This window comes from Camelus dromedarius, chromosome 14, assembly GCF_036321535.1.
Source record: "Camelus dromedarius isolate mCamDro1 chromosome 14, mCamDro1.pat, whole genome shotgun sequence".
Lineage (NCBI taxonomy): Eukaryota > Metazoa > Chordata > Mammalia > Artiodactyla > Camelidae > Camelus > Camelus dromedarius.
In genome coordinates, this window is record NC_087449.1 from 48,928,963 (window position 1) to 48,946,696 (window position 17,734).

The window sequence follows — 17,734 nt, forward strand, 5'->3', positions numbered from 1 at the left end:
TGAGATGCCACTTTTACATTCACTTCTTGCTGCTTCTGGCATACAATAGGCACTCAATGGTAGCCCACTCCCTCCCTCCATGGAGCCCAGCTCCTCTCAGACTCCGACCAAAGCAAATTGGCTTCCTTTGCTGCTCAGGACAGGACAATGAAACACCAGGAAGAACTTCCAGATGTCAGGGCAGACTGGATTCGAGGCAGAGGATGAGGACTAGTGGTTTGCCTGTTTGTCCTTCTTGGAGGCTGGAGGCCAGGGTGATGAAACATGGACCCTCCCTCCCTTCACCACCACTATGTGCACCCTTACATTCTTGTCTCTCTATGGAGTCAACTGTTTCCAGAAACCTTGCACTGCTGTCTCAGAAGTTCTGAGGTGGCTACAGCAGTGGCAGCTAAGGTTGAGAAGCTTAAGAACCAGAGCTAAGGAGGTGGTGACCAAGAAAGTACCCTCCAGGACTGAGATGTCTGGGATGGAGGTCAGCCCAGCAGGGGACTGAGGGCAGAAACTTTACTTGAAGAGCCGCATATCGGAGCTGTTGTCAGAGAGGACTGGGGAACCCTGGGGCCACTCCTTTGCTCTTTCTGGTCCTCGATATCCCCATTGTGGACAACTGGGACTCCTCTGCTATGACTTGGGGTGGGGGAGGCAGAAGTCAGCTCAGTATGGAGAACCTTCTCACTACTGCAGCAACATAGCAGTGCCACGGAGGAAGTGAGTTCCTGTTAGAGCTGTGACAGCAAAGGCTGAGAAGGGCCCCTTGACATGGCTGGGATGGAGCAGCAGACCTCCATCTGCTGGGAGGTCCTTTCTGGGTCTAACTTTACCTTCCTGCTCTGGCAGAAGCTCTTTCTTGCCCTGCATTCTCCCAGTGTCTCTGTAACCTTAACAGCCTTGACTGTTAGGGCCAGAGGGGAGGCAGAGCAGGTGTTAAAGAAGGAGAATCACTTTCCACTCTGTGTTGGTCTCTTAGTTCTCGATTAGGTTCAGATAATTAAGATAAACGAGATTGGCTCCTATCCTGGGTAGAGGAAGGCTGTTGGTGATGAAGAGGGTCTATAAAAGCTGGATTCTGGTTGGTTCGTTGGCTTTCTGGAGGAGGTAGAATTACGTGGGGGCCACACCTTGCAGTTGTCACTCTGTCACTGTATGCAGGACTGCTGTCTGCTGGAGGATGGCAGTGGGCCAAATCCTTCCCTAGTAGCCACCTGTGCTTCACAGGTGAGGGTTCTAGGGACAAGCTGAGAGCCTGGCAGTGCCCGGCTGGCCTGCTTGTGTCCCACTCTAGGGGCCAATTAAGTCTCCATCCCTAGCTGCGCCGATTAACAGTTAATAAGGCAGCAAACACCTGCAGCTATGGAGGCGAATTAAGAGCAACAGTCGGCATAATACACAACCCGATAAGTGAGCAATTAACAACCGGAGAAAGATTAATAGAAGCAATTACGTCCTACTCGGAGCTCTGTAAATACGACTGTCAATGGCTGAGGGATTCAGTCCAGTCTCACTGGGCCCCACCCCAGGCTGCAGCCTCTGCCGAGAGGGGAGTCAGCCCAGCTAGCCTGTGGATTCCTGACCACAGGGCCACATACACATGAGAAATGCACATATATGCAAACAGGCACATAGACATACATATACAGATGTGCTTGGAGAGACAGTCCACCAACACAGTCACACAGATGCACAAATGCCTTACTGTCACCCACACTCACTTTCACACCAATGGGTACACAGGGCTACACATTGGTCTTGCCAGAAGTACACACAGATGTACACAGGAAAATACATGCAGTGCCACAAAGAGACACTTCTCTGTTTTACACAGAGCTAGAGCCACACAGACTAGCAGATACACAGTGACACTCCCATATCCATATGTAGACACATAGCTCCATACCCAGGGTCCTGGATGCATCTGGCATCTGCCCTACTTTGATGCCGACCTTGCAAAGGGTCATCCATAGTGGGTGAGAGCTGCAGAAGGGTCTTGGACTGGGAGCACTGAAGTGAAGGCGGGAAGGAATAGAACATGCTTGTGAACATGTCCATAAGCATGTCTGCGTGCATGTAACTCTAAGCGTTTGTGTCCTTGCAGGAGTGTATTTTAGCAATGTATGGGCCCATTCCTGTGTGTAAGCACACAAGTGTCTATACATGTGTGCCTGTGTGTGTTTGCATGTCATGATGTGTGCATGGGTGTATGTGCCTGTGTCCAGCAGATCTGTGACTACACACGAGGGTTTCTGATTTCACATGCGATGCACTGCCAGTGCCCTTGTCTGGGTAACTGTGTGACTGTACCTCAGAGAGGCTGTATGTGTGTCCTATCTCTGTGTTGGAGCAGGTTCTGCGGGAATTCTCTATGGGATGCTTCCCAGAAAGCCTGTGAGTTCTGATGATCCCAGGGCCCACCTCCAGGTGCCGGGTCTCAAGGACAATCAAGCATCCTCTAGGACTCTTTGTGGGGGGCTTGGTTTCCCTTGCAGGGCTCCAGCCCCTCTAGTGGGACTCAGCACCATTGGGCCTCACTCAGGTAGAGGGAGAGAAATGAGAACAGTTTCTAAAGGAATGGACTCAGAGGTTAATGCCTTCTGATTGAAAAGCAAGCCAGGAGTTCCCTGAGAATGGACATCTTCCTCTCAGGGCCACAACTCCAGGGCCTGAGCCCTTCCCACTCCTGCCCCCACCATGGAAAACCTCCAGAACCAAGACTCATGCACTCAGTCCACAGTCTGGGACATAACACCATCACACACAGAAACCCCAGACCACCAGGATACAGTCATGCAGACACAAACATAGAGAGTCGTGAATATAAACACATAAAATCCTACTCAACTGTTGCCCCCAGACCTAGCTGCCCGTGCACAGTCCCCGTGCACACAGAAAATCACACACGCAGTGATGCCCACACACACCTGCACTCCCACAGGCCCGCACACCCATCACTCTCTGAGATGAGCTTAGTGCCAAGCCCGAGGGCCCAAAGGGGCGTCCTGCCACAGGTCCCCCTACTTCCCCCATCACTAGCCTGACCAGATGGCAGAGGCCGCCAGGCCTCAGGAGAGTTCTTCATCACCGCTAACCTGCCAGCTGACAGGCGGGTGCACTGAGGCCTGGCTCTGCCAGAGGGGGGCACGGGTGTAAATAAGGGGGTAATGAAGCTCACCAACACCCCCCCCACCGAGACCTGGATGTGCCCTTCCCCAGGGCCTCTCATTTTTGAGCAGGGAGAAGCTTCTGAGCCACCCACACACCCTCAGACTTCCACAGGACACAGAACACCTGGATACAGGCAGTGTCTGGCACCCCACCTTAGCACCCACTGCCAGACACCCCCTCTCCAGGCCCGGGTGTGAACTACTCACTAGAGAGAGGACTGACCTTACAGAGAACCTGGCCAGGCCCCTCAGCCCCTTCTCTGCCTCCCATCGTCTAGTGAAAGCAGACAGGAAACAGATCTGAGGGCCCCCAAAGCCAAAATATCTGCCTGTCAGGCTTTCCTTCTGTCAGTAAACGCAGCCTTCTGTTTGACTTTTATTCATTCAATCTTTGTCATTTGTTTATTTGTTCATTCACTCATTCATTTATTCAACCAGTAAGGACATTAAACAGATCATTACTCTCAGTCTGATGACCTGGCTGCCCTCCTGGTATCCTAGGGGTGCAGTAGCTGGGGAGGAAGAAAAGGGGGGATCTGGGCTCTGAGGGAGGAGAGCGGGGAAAGGAAGAGGGATTCCCATCTCCTACTTCTTCAGTCTCTCAAAGTGAAAGAAAAGGTGCTGCTTCTGCAGCTGGAGGGAAAAAAGCCAAGTCCCAGGGTAATAGATAACAATAGCGAACACTTACAGGCTCCTACTCTGTGCCAGGCATCTTTCTAAGCGCGTTACATGAATTAACTCAGTTCATCCTCAGAACAACTCTATGAGGCAGTTACTATTATTAACCTGACCTGGGGGGCACAGGGAGGTTAAGTAATTTCCCAAGGTCAAACAGCTTGTCAGAGCCACCCCAAGTGTCTAAAGAGCCTAGGGTGAGAATACAAAAGGTCTCTAGCGCTCCACCAGTTCCCCTCCTCCTCCATCCCTGGGCTCCCCGCAGCAGCAGGAGGGGCCTTGTGTGCATGTCTGTTGACACCCTGACACTCCGGTCCCTGCCTGCTTCACTCCTGGCAAATAGCCTCGCTTCTTCCAGCTGTCAGGCTTGAGGAGAAAGGCGATGGAAAGAGGCTACCAGGCCCTGGCAACTGGCTTAGGGCTGTCTGGGGAGAGAATTCTGGGGTCCTGGGTTGGGGTCTGGTCTAGAAGGGGGCTACAGTTCAAGGTGGGTTACAACCCTGTGGGCCTGTGGACCTTCCAGTTCTTCACCCCGTGCAGAAGAGGGCCACAGGGGGGTCATCTAAAGTGAGGGGCCCAGGGTAAGGGCTTCTGTTGTCTAGGTCTGAGAGTATTGGGGCTAGTAAGTGGCAGATCCAGGATATGATCCCAGGCTTTCCAGCTTGAGTCAGCTTTTAACAGACTGAGGGGGCCCAGGGGGACAGGTGACTCACAGGAGGGGCTGATGTTGCTGAGTTCTACTTCCCCATCCCCTACTTCCAACCCCAGCTCTGCCCCAACCAAATTCAGGTCCTTCCTACCCTGAGAATCCTCTGTGCCCTGCTCCATCTGGCTGCAGAGCTCTCAAGGATGACTTAATTCTCAATGGTATGGCTCCTCCCACCCAATTTCCATTGACACCCCTGCCCCTCCTGCAGCAGGGATTAGGGAAGGAGTGGAGGCTCCTGGGATTGAATGGGGACTGGAAACATCAACACATCCAGCTCCCTGCCTCTGTTTCCCTGGCCCCAGGATTCCTGCCAGGTCTCCAGAGGCTTTTTCCCATAATTACCCAAGCTAGGAATTTCAATCTCTGGTGCCAGCCAGGCCCTTGTTATGCAAATATAGGCAAATGAGATGCAAACGGAGCAGTTCCAGATTAACAGAGAAATCCCCAGCAGCTGGAGGAGTCACCATAAAGTCAGCTCACTCGAGCTTCCCCAAGCTCCCCGCCTCCGGTTTCTGTCCACCTGGGTCTGTCTGGTCACTCCCGTTACCACTCTAATGCCTCTCTTAGGGGGCTATATGCTCAGACACAAGGAGGGTCTGGACAAGAGGGGACACCAAGGCCCAGGCCCTCCATCATGTTTCCAGCTGAGAGCTCTGCCCTCTCCCCACTTCTAGAAGATCCAGGCAGGGGTGGCAGTTAGGGGCGGGGTGGTGAGTAGGGCTGGGAGAGAGGAAGAACTCTGGTTGACCTGGAGAAGAGAGAATTCACACACACACATACACACGGGCACACAGAGTTGAAGGTGAGAGTCGCCCCTAAGATGTACACGCATATGCACTAGGTCAGACACAAGCCTCACAGGTGCCACCACACACATCTGGCCTACCTCCTCCATCCCCCGACTGACCATAAATCAAGCCACAGACATCAACAGGCTGCAGTACGAGGGTGGGCTGTGTGCCCATTCCTGGGGCCTGGAGGTTAAAGGAGAGTGCTGGTGGAAGGACATGGGTCTGTGTGAAGACAGAAGGGAGAAGATCCTGTCCAGGGCATCTCCCTGGCAAAGGAGGCTGGGAGCATGTGGAGGTCTTGGCCTGAGCAGTGCCCACCTAAATCCCCCCAGGGGCAGGACCAAGGCTGGTGGCAGTGCCTGAGGGGACCCTGGCCTGCCAGCAGGTCCAACCAGCCCAGACCCAACTTCTAAAAATAAGAGTCGAGAATCTAAGCCCCTGGTTGGTTCTGCAGGAGCCTGTTGCCTTGGCAACGCCTTCTCAGAGGCCCTCCCTCCCGGCTGCCCCGTTTGGCTGCTGGTGTTTTTGCCAGTCCCCTATGCTGGCCCCTCTGTCCCATCCTCCTGGGGAGGGAGGAGGGGGTGTGGGGCTGGGGATGGAATAGCCGGGAGGCCCGTGGGGGCTGCAGCTGAGCACAATAGCCTGAGCGTGAGACCCATCTAGGGCTGACTCTGTTGGAGGCTGTCTGACTGTGGGTGTGTGGCTGTGTGTGCGACAGGACCCGTGTCTGACAGCCTACGTCAGGCTGTGTCTCCGTGCATCTCTCTCAGTATCCCTGCAGGCAACTGTGCTCTCTCTCCAGGGATCCAGGCCCCTGTGTGCAGCGGTGTGTAACTGGGTCCTGAGGGAAGTCCTGGCCTTGGCCTTTCGGTGCCTGCCCCTGCCCATGGCCCCCTGCCTCCTCCCCATGGGCTTCTCCTTAACCCTGACCACCCCCACTTTCCGGAGGGGGTGCAGCAGGCCGGGAGCACACAGGCACAGGGGCTCCCAGCGTGAGCCAGAGGTGGGGAGTGGTGACCATACCACGGTCAGCTTCTTCTAAGGTCTGCAGACAAATATCAAATAAGCTTCAAATCTGCCCCTTGGGGGGAAATGGGGGAGAAATCCACTCCTAAATCTCTGAGTACATGCATGTGTATGTGTGTGCTACAAGTCACTGTCAGAGGCAGAGCCTCCCCTCCCCCGCCCTGCCTCTCCTCTCCAATTAATCTCCAAGTCCTGTCAAATCTCCTCATAATCACTGCTCCAGCTTGCCCCTCCTCTCTTCCTCTTCGCCACCACCACCTAGCTCAGGCCAACCCTCTCTCTCACTCAGATGATGCAACAGACTCTGAATGGCTCTCTTGAGTTCCCAGGTGCTACACCTTACCTCACCCTATCTCCCATGCTCCATCCCCTCTGTAGACTCTGTGGCCACAATGAAGATCTTTCTAAAACACAACTCAGATTTTGTTATGTTACATCCCCTGCTTCAGACCATCCACTTTATTCTCAGGGCAAAGCGCCAGCTCCTCAACCTGGTCTTGTAGGCCTTCCCCAGTCTAGTCTGTGCTCACTGACTGGGTTTATCTATTGCCCCTTCACTGAGCTACACAAGCTACTAAGAGTTTCCAGAAGAGGTCAGGATCCCTCTTGCCTCTGTGCCTTTGCACATCATGTTTCCCAGCCTAGAACCAATCCTCCCTCCTTTGGATAAAACTTACTCATCCTGAGACTCAGCACAGGCATCACCTCCAGCAGGAAGCCTTCCCTGACTGCCCCCAGGCTGGGTTAAGGAGCCTTTCTGTTTTCATGACATCCTGAGCTGCCCCCCAGTGCTCACACATTCTGTACATATTTCTAATGATGTCCCCTCCTCTCACATTTTGTAGAAGATTTAGAAGAAACAGAAAAGTATTATTGAAATAAAAAATCACCCATAATCCTCTCAGATTAACTCTGTTTATTTCCTTGCAGATTTTCTTTAAATGAATTATTTTCTTTATAAAATTAAGAATATCCTATATGTGTAGTTTCTTCTCCTGCTTTGTTTTACTTATCATTATATAGTGAGCTTTTTCCCAGGTTATTAAAAATTCTTCAAGAACATGACTTTTAATGGTTGCATAATACTCTTATATATGGATATATCATAATTTATTTAACCAACCTTCTATTGCTTGACATTTATGTTGGTTGTGATTTTTCACAGTTATAAATAATGGTAATAAGCATCCTTATGTGTGGTTCTTTTTCAATGTCTTTGGTTATTTCTTGGATTGAGTTCCTAAAAGTAGATTAACAGGACCAAGGGGTCTGTCTGTTTTAAAAGCTCTTGACACCACAGCCCGATGGACTCTGTCCTTCCATCAGTGCAGTCTGAGAGTGCCCTGGATTTCAGTTCTCATCAACAATGGTGCTGTCTTTAAAAAAAAAAAAAAAGCTGTATTAATTTCATTAGGTAAAACTGCATTGTATTGTTTTAATTTGCATGTCTTTGATTACTGGTGAGGATAAACCTATTGTATCTCCTCTTTTGTGTCATGCACAGATCACACAGAGCTATAATTATATTTTTACATCCTGCCTCTCCCTTACCAACCTCAGCTCCTAGGGCAGAGGCTGTTTGGGTCCAATTCTCTGTAGCAGGAGCAGGGACAGAGGAGGTGTTCCCAGAGTACTGGATGGATTGAATTGAAGACAGTGTCTTCAGCCTAAGCTTTGACATTGGACAGACCTGGAGTCAAGCTTAGATCAGAGGATTGAACTTGGACAACTTACTTCGCCTTCCTGGGCCTCAGTTTCCGCATACATTAAGTGGGTTTGTGTGAGTATTAAACATGATGAAGTATATGAAGAGGCATACAAAGGCCTGTGAGCAGTGGATAGTATTTGAGTTCTGCTCATGTTCACGTTCAGGGAGTTGGCTTTGCCAAGGGAGGAAGGAATGTGCAGGTACAGCTAACTTCCTTCTCAGAGACAAGATGGTACCCAGATGCCTCTTGATCCAGAGGTGGGCAGGGAGCTCAGACCAAACAGTCTGGGCAAGACTGGGAAGGGCCGCGGCAGCAGTCAGGCCTGAGTTCAAGTCCAGCTGAGACCCCCTGGTTTGTGTTCTTGTGTAAGTCTGAGAGGGGAATTGCTGGTTCTGTTCACATCCGGCAGGGTTTGTGCATTGTGGGCTGTTACCTATATCATTGCCTGGTGTGGTTTAATCACCATCACCAGAGAGGGAGAGCACCTCTGCCCTGGTGGCCCAGCATCTCTTCCTGAGATTGGCCCTCTGCCACAAGGAGTATCTTAGACACAAGCCCTGGCTCGGGGAACCCTCACCCATTCTGGCGCAGGACATGTTCCAAGACAGACATGCACAATTTCTCTGAACATTACCAGCCTAATGATACTGTCACTTGGAGTCTGGAAATGAGGAGAAATCGGCTTTTTCTCAGTAATTAACGTGAGTGATGGGCCTTGAGATGGAGTGGCAACCCCCCAAGTGAGAGCCAAGCTCTCAGGGAAGACAGCCAGGTCATCCCCTTGCTTCTCGGAAGGTTTGTGTTTCATTGCTAACCTCTGTTGGGTCTCCCTTAGATAGGCCAACATCCCCCCTCCCCAAACACAGACATTTTCCCTTTGTCATCCCTTTAGGGATCACTTTAGGGGCTGAGCCTTGATGGTAAGGAGGTTCCTCCTTGAGTCTGCCCATAGTCCTTCACACTGCAGTTCAGCTTGCTGTGCCATTGCCCTCCTGAGAGCTGCCTTTATTTTGGGGGGGTGGGTATCCTTGGCTTAGTAAGGGATTTTTTTATCTCATTTGTTGAAAGCAGAGGTGAAAACACCTGTGTAAGAGTGGGTTGAAGTGAGGTACTCCAGGCTTTGTAAGGGTGTTCAGGAAAAAAACCTGGAGGGATGGGGACAGCGCTTGGCTGTAGCAGACGGGAGGGCTGAAAGCTGACTCAGCTTTCCTTTCTAAGTGAAGCATCACCAGATTCATGAATATCTCTCTGGGTCCCTGCCTCAGTTTTCCCACCAGCCTCAGGGAAACATGTTTTTATCCCATCCCTTTGTCTTCTTTATTTGCCTTCTTTAAATCAGCTCCAGGATCTGCTCATGAGCAGCTCCAAGTCCAGTGGGACAGGCAGATGCTGAAATCAACAGCTCTGAAACAGAGTTTACAGTGTCACAGAAGGAGGATGAGGTTACAGAGGGGGCCCAGAGGAGAGAATTGGTGCTTCCTGGAGGAATCTGGGAGGTAGAGGAGGGGGCCTGGAAAGATGCATTTGGTAGCAAGAAAGGGGTGTTGGAAGGGCAATCCAGGCAAAGTGAACAGCATGGTCAATGGCTGGGAGGTAAGAGGGTAAGAGAGAGCCTGGCATGATCAGGAAATCAGGTCTAGATCCTGGGATGCAAGGTGGATGTGGAGGCAGGAAGAGAGGGAAATCTGGGAGGTCTGCAGGGGTCAGATGGTAAAAGGCAGTGAACGCTGAGGTAGGGAATCTGAACTTTATCCTGAGAGCACTGGGGAGCCATTGAGGGTTTAAGTAAAGGAGGAATATGGTGGGATTTATTCCTTTGGGTGATCACTTAGAGAAAATATGGACAGGGGATGAGGGATAGGACTGGCAGCTACTGCTACAGTGTCCGTGGTCCTGGAGGGCAGTGGGTTCCAGAGATGTTAAGAGGGGACATCAGATGGGACCCCCTAGCAGCTGTAGGTGAGATGGGTGGTTGCTGGTGGTCCAAGGTCAGATACCCAAGGGAGTCTCAGCACAGTCTCCTCCTCCCAACCTGAGCTTCCAGTGGCTCCCGAGGCCCCAGGAGAATGTTTCAATTCCCTGGAGTGGCATTCCTGGCCTGGCCCTACCTAGCTCTGCGGCCTCATCTCCCCCACCACCCAGTGCTCTGACCCAGCTGGTTTCTCCATTAGCCATGAGCTCACATGACCCATTCCAGCATCTAAGTCTTTGTTCATGTTCATTACTGTCCCCTTCCTAACTCTTCCCCCTTCCCTGCCTCCCCAAATCCTCCCCACCTCCTCATTGAAGGAGGTCCTGTCTGCCTCTGTTCCCCTCTGTCCCCATAACCCATCTTCCCTCCCTTCCTCTATACCCTTCACTTAGCAAAGACCTGGGCAGACCATGTCATCGGCATAAACAGCAACTCAAAGATCCTTAAAGGAGAACTGTAGGCTTTGGCTCAGTTCAGGGTAGAGAGCTGGCTCCCACTCTGCGGGGCATTCTGACGGGGCCAGGCTGGGTGAGCAGTCTTGTCTGCAGCTACCTCTTGTCGGCCAATGGAGTTGTCGTTATTGCTCCAAATTAGGCACCAATTTGCCCGTGTAATTGTTTGCTAATTGGCATGAAATCCTAATGTAATTAGTTGGACCCCTTATTGGGGAGCCTAGGGAGCCAGAGGCAGTGGGGGGCCACTGGAGCAGGGAGGGTCTAGGAGGCTGGGGAAATGTGTCTGAGAGAGGAGGCCCTGGACTGACATTAGGACTGAGACAAGGAAAGGTAGAGACTGCAGAATCTCCATCTCTCTGGAAAAGATGGTCTGGCAAAGATGCTGAAACCAGTTCATGCCAGCTTATGAGAGCCCATTGTTAAATGTTTAGGAATTTTGCCAACCAGTTGACTTCATGTTGGTCATTGAAATTGGCCATCATGGGAGGATTTACACCACGGAAATTGGCAAATGCTGCAAATCATGGTTACGCCTCCCTACTCCCTACCCAGAGCCAGTTGAACAGTTACCAGCACACCACTGAAACCATCTGAAATGTGATGGAAGAGCCGCAGAGATTCTAATCGTGTTAGGGCTGGAGGGTCAATCCAAATCCCAACGCAAGGGGAAACTGAGGCTGAGAGGCCACCTAGGAAGTCTGTGACCCACCAGACTCTCAGTCTGGGCTCCCCTACTCCCCAGGACTGATAAACCTAAGAGGGCGGCAGAGTTGCTTGAGGATTCAGCATCCAGAGAGAAGAAGGAAGCACTAAAAGTGGACAGGTTGACTCTCATGGCCAGGAGAGAGCAGAGGGACCCCAGGGGACCGTAGAAGTTCATGTTGAAAGGGGCTCCTATCAACAATCTAGCCTGTTTCTTTGGCTCTCTCCCAGGTAGCAGGGTAGTTTGGTAAATTGAGGAGTACCAGGCAGGGTTGGGAGGAGGGGAGGCTAGTACCAGGACATTGTGGGGATGCCATTTTAGTCATGGCCCCCTATCCCCCACTGTCCATCCCTGGCAACCAGTCTCCCCAAAATTGACTCTCACACCTCAGGTTGCTCCCCATTCTCCTCCCTGCAGTCTGTCCTTAATCTCTTTTACTGTATCAGCTCCCAAGGTTCCATTTTCTCTAATCCCTATCTTTACCCAAATCTCTCCTGTTTCCTGGTCACTGTCCCCGGATGTCCTGAAGGCACCTTGATGCAGCGTGTCCAAAATAGAAATCATCGACTTCTCACAATCTTTCCCCACCTGAGTAAATGGCATGCTCCCCCTCGGGGCCTTTGCACTTGCAATTCCCCGTATTTGGACAGCTCTTCCTCCAAATATACGTCACATCCTTCAGGTCTCAGCTCAGTTGTCACCTTCCCAAAGCTCCTTCCCTGACTTCCTTACCGCAGGTCACCCCCATTTTCCTCTATCTCTCTTATCCCCTCACCCGATACTATTTTCCTTCTTTGTACTTACCAACACTCACATTCCATGTATTTATGCTTTTGTGTCTGCCCCCACTCCCCCAGGAGAAGAGAAACTCCACATAAGCACAACAGTATGTGGTCAGGTTCTAGAAGTTCCTTGAGGTTCTAGATTGTATCCATTTAACCCGCTCAGTGCCAGCCTCAGTGCCAGGTAAGCTCTCAATAAATATTTATTGAATGAATGAATGATGGAATGAGCCTCTAACCTCTAACCAGTCACCTTCTCCAGTCCTTACTCCTCAAATCCACTTTCCAGTTGCCCTGCTGTCTTTCCTTAAACAGACTTGACTATGATTCTTTCCTGTCCAACATCCTCCTTAGATCTCTGTTGCTTTCAGAATAAATCCTACTTCTAGTTTAGCTTACAAGGCCCTCAGTGATGTATTTCCAGTCAAACCTCCAGCTTCACACATCCTCCCCCAAACATAACCATGTGCATGCCTGCACACACAGGCACAAAGCCATGCACAGGGCCTGGATATACTATTTTTGCTTATTTATAAGGCTCCCTCCGCCCTTAGGTGGTCCTCTGCTTCCTCTGATTCATTTATTTCTTTTCCTCACTTGGTCAATAGTGTTTTTGGAGCTTGGTGCCAGGCGCCTTGCTGAGCCTTACTGAGAGGAGTCAGCCTCCTCAAAATGCCCCCCATCTGTCAGGGAAGGAGAACCTGAAACCATCATCTCATCTCTAGTTCTCCTTTTTTGTCCTTTGGGCATCTTGACATCACCTCCCTGTGCCCAGTCAGGCCCCTGGAGGGTCCCCATGAGGAGGCAGCCTCTGGCTCTTGCCTGCCTCTGGCTATGGAACCACACATTATGGGAATGACCAGGAGTAACTAGATTTAGGGTCTTTACAGCCCTTCTTCCCTGCGGCTTCTGGAAGATAGGATGCAGGGTGAACCCTCACCATCAGGGCCCAACGTAGGGCCCGACAGAGTGACGGGAACATGGAGTGATTCAGGCAGCCCTTCTTCTCTAGGACTCCTGAGCATCAGCCCTCTTCACCCCACAGGGTCTAAAACCCAGGGAGGGTTGAGGTTGTTCAAGTGAGTGAAATGTACACACAGACTTGCCTGTCTCTGGGTTTGCACCAGCAGGCCTGCCCTCTGAGCCTCGTGTCAGAGGCCTGTTGCACACTGCTGTCTGTGTTAGGCCTGCTTGGGAATGTACCCAGATTTGCCTGAGTTAGGGCTCATGTGCGCATGTGCCTGTTAGGAGCATGCACCGCCTCGGGACCCAGGCGGTGACAGTCCGGCGGTCCTTCCTGCGCTCTAGCTTGAGTCTCCAGTGCCACAGGTCGGTGAAGATCTCATAGCCGTGCAGGTCCATTGCCCAAGACAGATGAGCTGCCCCCACGCCCTCAGAAGAGCGCAAGCGTGAAACGCCCTTCGGGCTAACCGCTCATCCTCCCCGGCCATTGCCTCCAAGAGCCCATTGAGTGCCCGTGGGTCAGCGAGCCGGGCCGGCGGGCCCGGGGAGCAGAGGGGCGGGGCTTGACTGGGGCTGGCGGCGACCCGGGGTCTCTGTGAGCAGAGGGCCCTTCCCTCAGCCTCCTGCGCACGCCCAGAGAAGCCCAGCGGCGGCGCGGAGGACACACAGGGCGCTCTCACGGACAGCCACTCCTGCACCCTCGCACAGACACACTGACATTCACGGGCGCCAACACCGGCGGAGACACAATGACACAGACACTCAAGCGCACAAACGCACAGACACGATCGCAGCCTCTCGAAGGGTCTGGACGCGGCACACACCAACAGACACCTTCCTACAAACACCACCTCCCCACCCAGGCTCACGGGGCAAACGCTCGTCCACATGTGTGCGCACACACACTGACACACCCTCAGTGACACAGCCAGCGAGCACCCAGACACACTGGCACATTCACAGACACACGCAGGACCGGGAACACGGACACACACAGACACGCTTTGGCGGACTGGTCCTGGAAACACACACTCGCAGAGGACAGCCCTTGCCCACAGCGCGCACAGACACGCGACACGCTTTAGTGTACGCTCACGCAATGATGGAGACCCCGACACTGGGGCTCCCCGCCACTCGCTCGCAGCCCATGCCGGGCTCGCCTGGGCCCCACAGAGGCCCAGTCACAAAGCACGTCCACCCAAACACACGCCACCCACGCAGGCGAGCGTTAGCGGGCACACCAGCACCGCACACTCAACCACACAACGCAGACGCACTTGGGTCCCAGCTGCCTTTGAAATTCAAATCCGCGCTGCTTCACGCTGCTCTGGGACCATGCGATCCGGCACCCCAGCCTCCGCCGCCGCAGCCGCTGGCTCTGGACTCGTTACCGCCGCCCATCCCGGAGCGGAAATTAAGATTCATTTCAGGGGAGACCTGGGCGGGGCGCGGGGCACATGGCAGCCTCGGCGGGAGTGAGCAGAGGGGTGCGGGGCACCGGAGGAGAAGGAGCCCCTGCTTCTTTAGCTAGGTGACCTTGACCCGGTAGCCGGCAGTTTCTGGGTTCCCTCAGAAGGGCCCCTTCCTCCAAAAGGCAGGTGCAGAGGTGACCAAGTTGGTTGGGAGTGGGAGCACACCAGGATTTCAGCCTGGGAGTGTGTGTGTCCCTGGGGGCTTCCTGGAAAGAAGGAGTTCAAAAAATCTCCAAAGATAAGAATCACTATGTCAGGAGTACAGATCTGTAGACACACACAACACACTAATCCACATCCCTCATCTAGACACTATATATAACACCTAGGCCCACAACCGCCCACAGACACACACCAAATAGTATCACACACACACACAGGCCCCCTGGGGAATTGAAGGCCTGCCAACAGCCTCAAGCACACACAGAAACACACACCACAGGCTGGCACAGACTTGGGACAAACACCACTACATGGACACACACAGGCCTGCAAATTTCACACACCCTGACTCACATGCCACCCTAAGGCACAGACACACATAGGCCTGAAAACACTTTCCCCTATACACACACATACACAGGCTCAAACACACTCTGAACACAAAGAAACACCACATACCCTGGTCACACACAAACTCCAACTCCAAACACTGCCCTATCAATGTTCCCCACCTTCATCCAGACACTGAGTAGATACACAAACCCCAGTGTCACACACCCGTGTGCATTCGATACCGTACGTATACCCACACAGAAAAATCAGTGCACCAAAACGCTACGCACCCTGCATACAAATACACGTGAACACATATACACACACAGCAGAGATCCCCAGAGCCAGGCCAATGCCTCTGACGCACAAGGCCTAGGCAGACACACACAAAATCTGCACACAGTCACACCGTATACACACACAGACTCTTCTCCCCACGCAGTGACGCACACAACCACCCACACGTGTACCGGAGCTCAGCCCCACTCACTCCCACTCTGACATGCAGAACACTGGCTCAGCTATGCACCCCAGGGCCTCTTCCCTCCAATAGCAACTCAGGAGCCTTCTCCCTCCTCCTCTTCCTCCCCACCATCCCCTACCCCAGCCACAGGCCTTGCCTGCAAGCCTGAGACCCCCAGAGGTCAGAGCTGCCGGGGTTGGCCCTGAGACAGGCCCAGCCCCTCACCCGGCAGTGATTGCTTTACTGCCAGCCCAAGGTGGTGTATGTTCCAGCAAAAGGGGTGTTCTCCTGGGGTGTGTCTGTGCATGGTGGCATCAGTGGGGACTGCAGTCATGCCTGCCAGGGAAGTGTGTAGGTGTCAGCGGTCCTCTGCCATGTCCTTCCCAACATCCTCTGTGACTCTGGTGGCCTCCCCCAGATCTACGTGTCCAGCTTCAGCCTCTCCTTTCAGGGACCAGGCCCTGGGAGTTGGACCCCCTCAGATCTCTCACCCTGAGGGAGTTGGGCTTCTCTGGAAGATCAATTCTAATCCTGAAATAAATTATCTTCCGTAGTTGGTGCTTGGTCTGTCCTCTAGGGAGATGCAAGGAGGACAAGGACGAAGCAGGATGAAGGCAGGGCCTTAGGGACTGAGGGGAGGCCCAGGGTTGATCCCTGCCTCTCTCTAAGCCACAGTGTCCTCATCTATGAAATTGGGGTAACCATACCCATTTGACGGGTTGTTCTAGGGGCTAATTGTGACAATAAGTTAAAAATAGCCACTGCAGTGTTAGGCCCACAGAGGGGTTCCATGGGATGGGCTGGTCCTTCTGGACCCCCTGCTTGCCCTGCTTGTGTGTCCAGCTTGGCACAAGCCCAGTACAGCAGGATTCAGGTGCCACAGAGCTCCCCTCGGGGATGGCGAGAAAACCTGGAGCATCTCAGATGGTGGGAACTCAATGACCCTCCAACTACCAGTATGCCCCATGCCTGCCAATGCCCCTGAGGGATTCTCGCCCACCCCCACCCTGGGGCAGGAAGCTGGGGTCCACTCTTCTCAGGCATCTCCACCCCTGCCTGTCCACCAGCCTGCATGTATGGATACGGGGTATGGTGCTGTCATTTCTGGGTGTCTGAAGTAGTTGCTGGGGCACCTTGCCCTTAAGGCCCACAGCAGGGCACAGGGGAGTGTGGGATTAGACCTCAGGGAGAATTTTCCAGGAGGAGTGCTTGGGCTGCCCCCTGTCAACCCGGAGGGATTGTGTCTGACCTCAGCCTAGAGCAAGAGGCAACAGGACTGATAGATGAGCCAGACAGGTCCCTGCTGCACCAGAAAAATGGAGGGTGTTATGTTCTGGGGTTGGGTATGTGTGGTTCATTATATGCCTGTGTACCCCAGGCAAGTGTACATATGTCTGTGGGCCAGTGACTGTGTAAGTGTGTAGATATGCATCTGTGTATGTGCATGTGTGTTTACACAGACCAGGATGGCAGAAAAGGAAGAGGTGCTTCCAAATAAGAGAAGTGGATCCGGAACCAGTTTCTCTGAAGGGAACATACACGCACACTGTCCCAGGCACACCTTGGCTCTGGCTGCCTCCTTCACTTCAGTAATCTCAGCAGATTAGAACCCAGCTGGTATGGGGTGGGGGAGGGGACACTGGGAAGGCCTCAAGGTCAAGGCCCCATTCTGAGTCATCTCCCTGTCCCCAGGACCTGGAACAGCCCACAGCCCCTGGTATGTCTGAAAGGGGCTCACATTCATGCAGACGACAGCTCTCTGTGTCTGGCATTGTGTGAGGCACTTCGTCTTTATCACCTCATGTGACTCACATCAGCTCTGCTAGGTTGGGACCATTTCCATTTTACAGAAGAGAAAACTGAGGTTTGGAGAACATAAATGACTTGTCCAAGGTCACACAACCAGGGAGGAACAGAGGCAGAAGTCCAGATCTGTGTGATCCCAGGGCCTGAACTCTTCCTGGTTCATCACATGGGAAACCTAGAACACTGTTTTATTGGACAGACATTGATTGAGGATCACAGACTGGAAGCTCTGTGAGGGCAGGGTCTGTGCTTGTCCTGTCACCATTCATTTCACTCAACAAACAGTTATTGAATACCTACTGTGTACATCGTGCTTCGTGCCAGGGGATCCAATGGTGAATGGATAGACAAAGTCCCTGCATTTACAGAACTCATAGTCCAGTAGGGGAAACAATTAACGTACATGGAAATAGACAACCTGTTTCAGGGTAATGAGTGCTAGGAAGAAAACACAACAAGGCCATGGGATGCAGCGACTGGAGCAGGGGGTTGGTTGGGGTAGGGCTGCTTTAGAAGTGTCATCAGGGGAGGCCTCCTAGAAGAGGTGATATT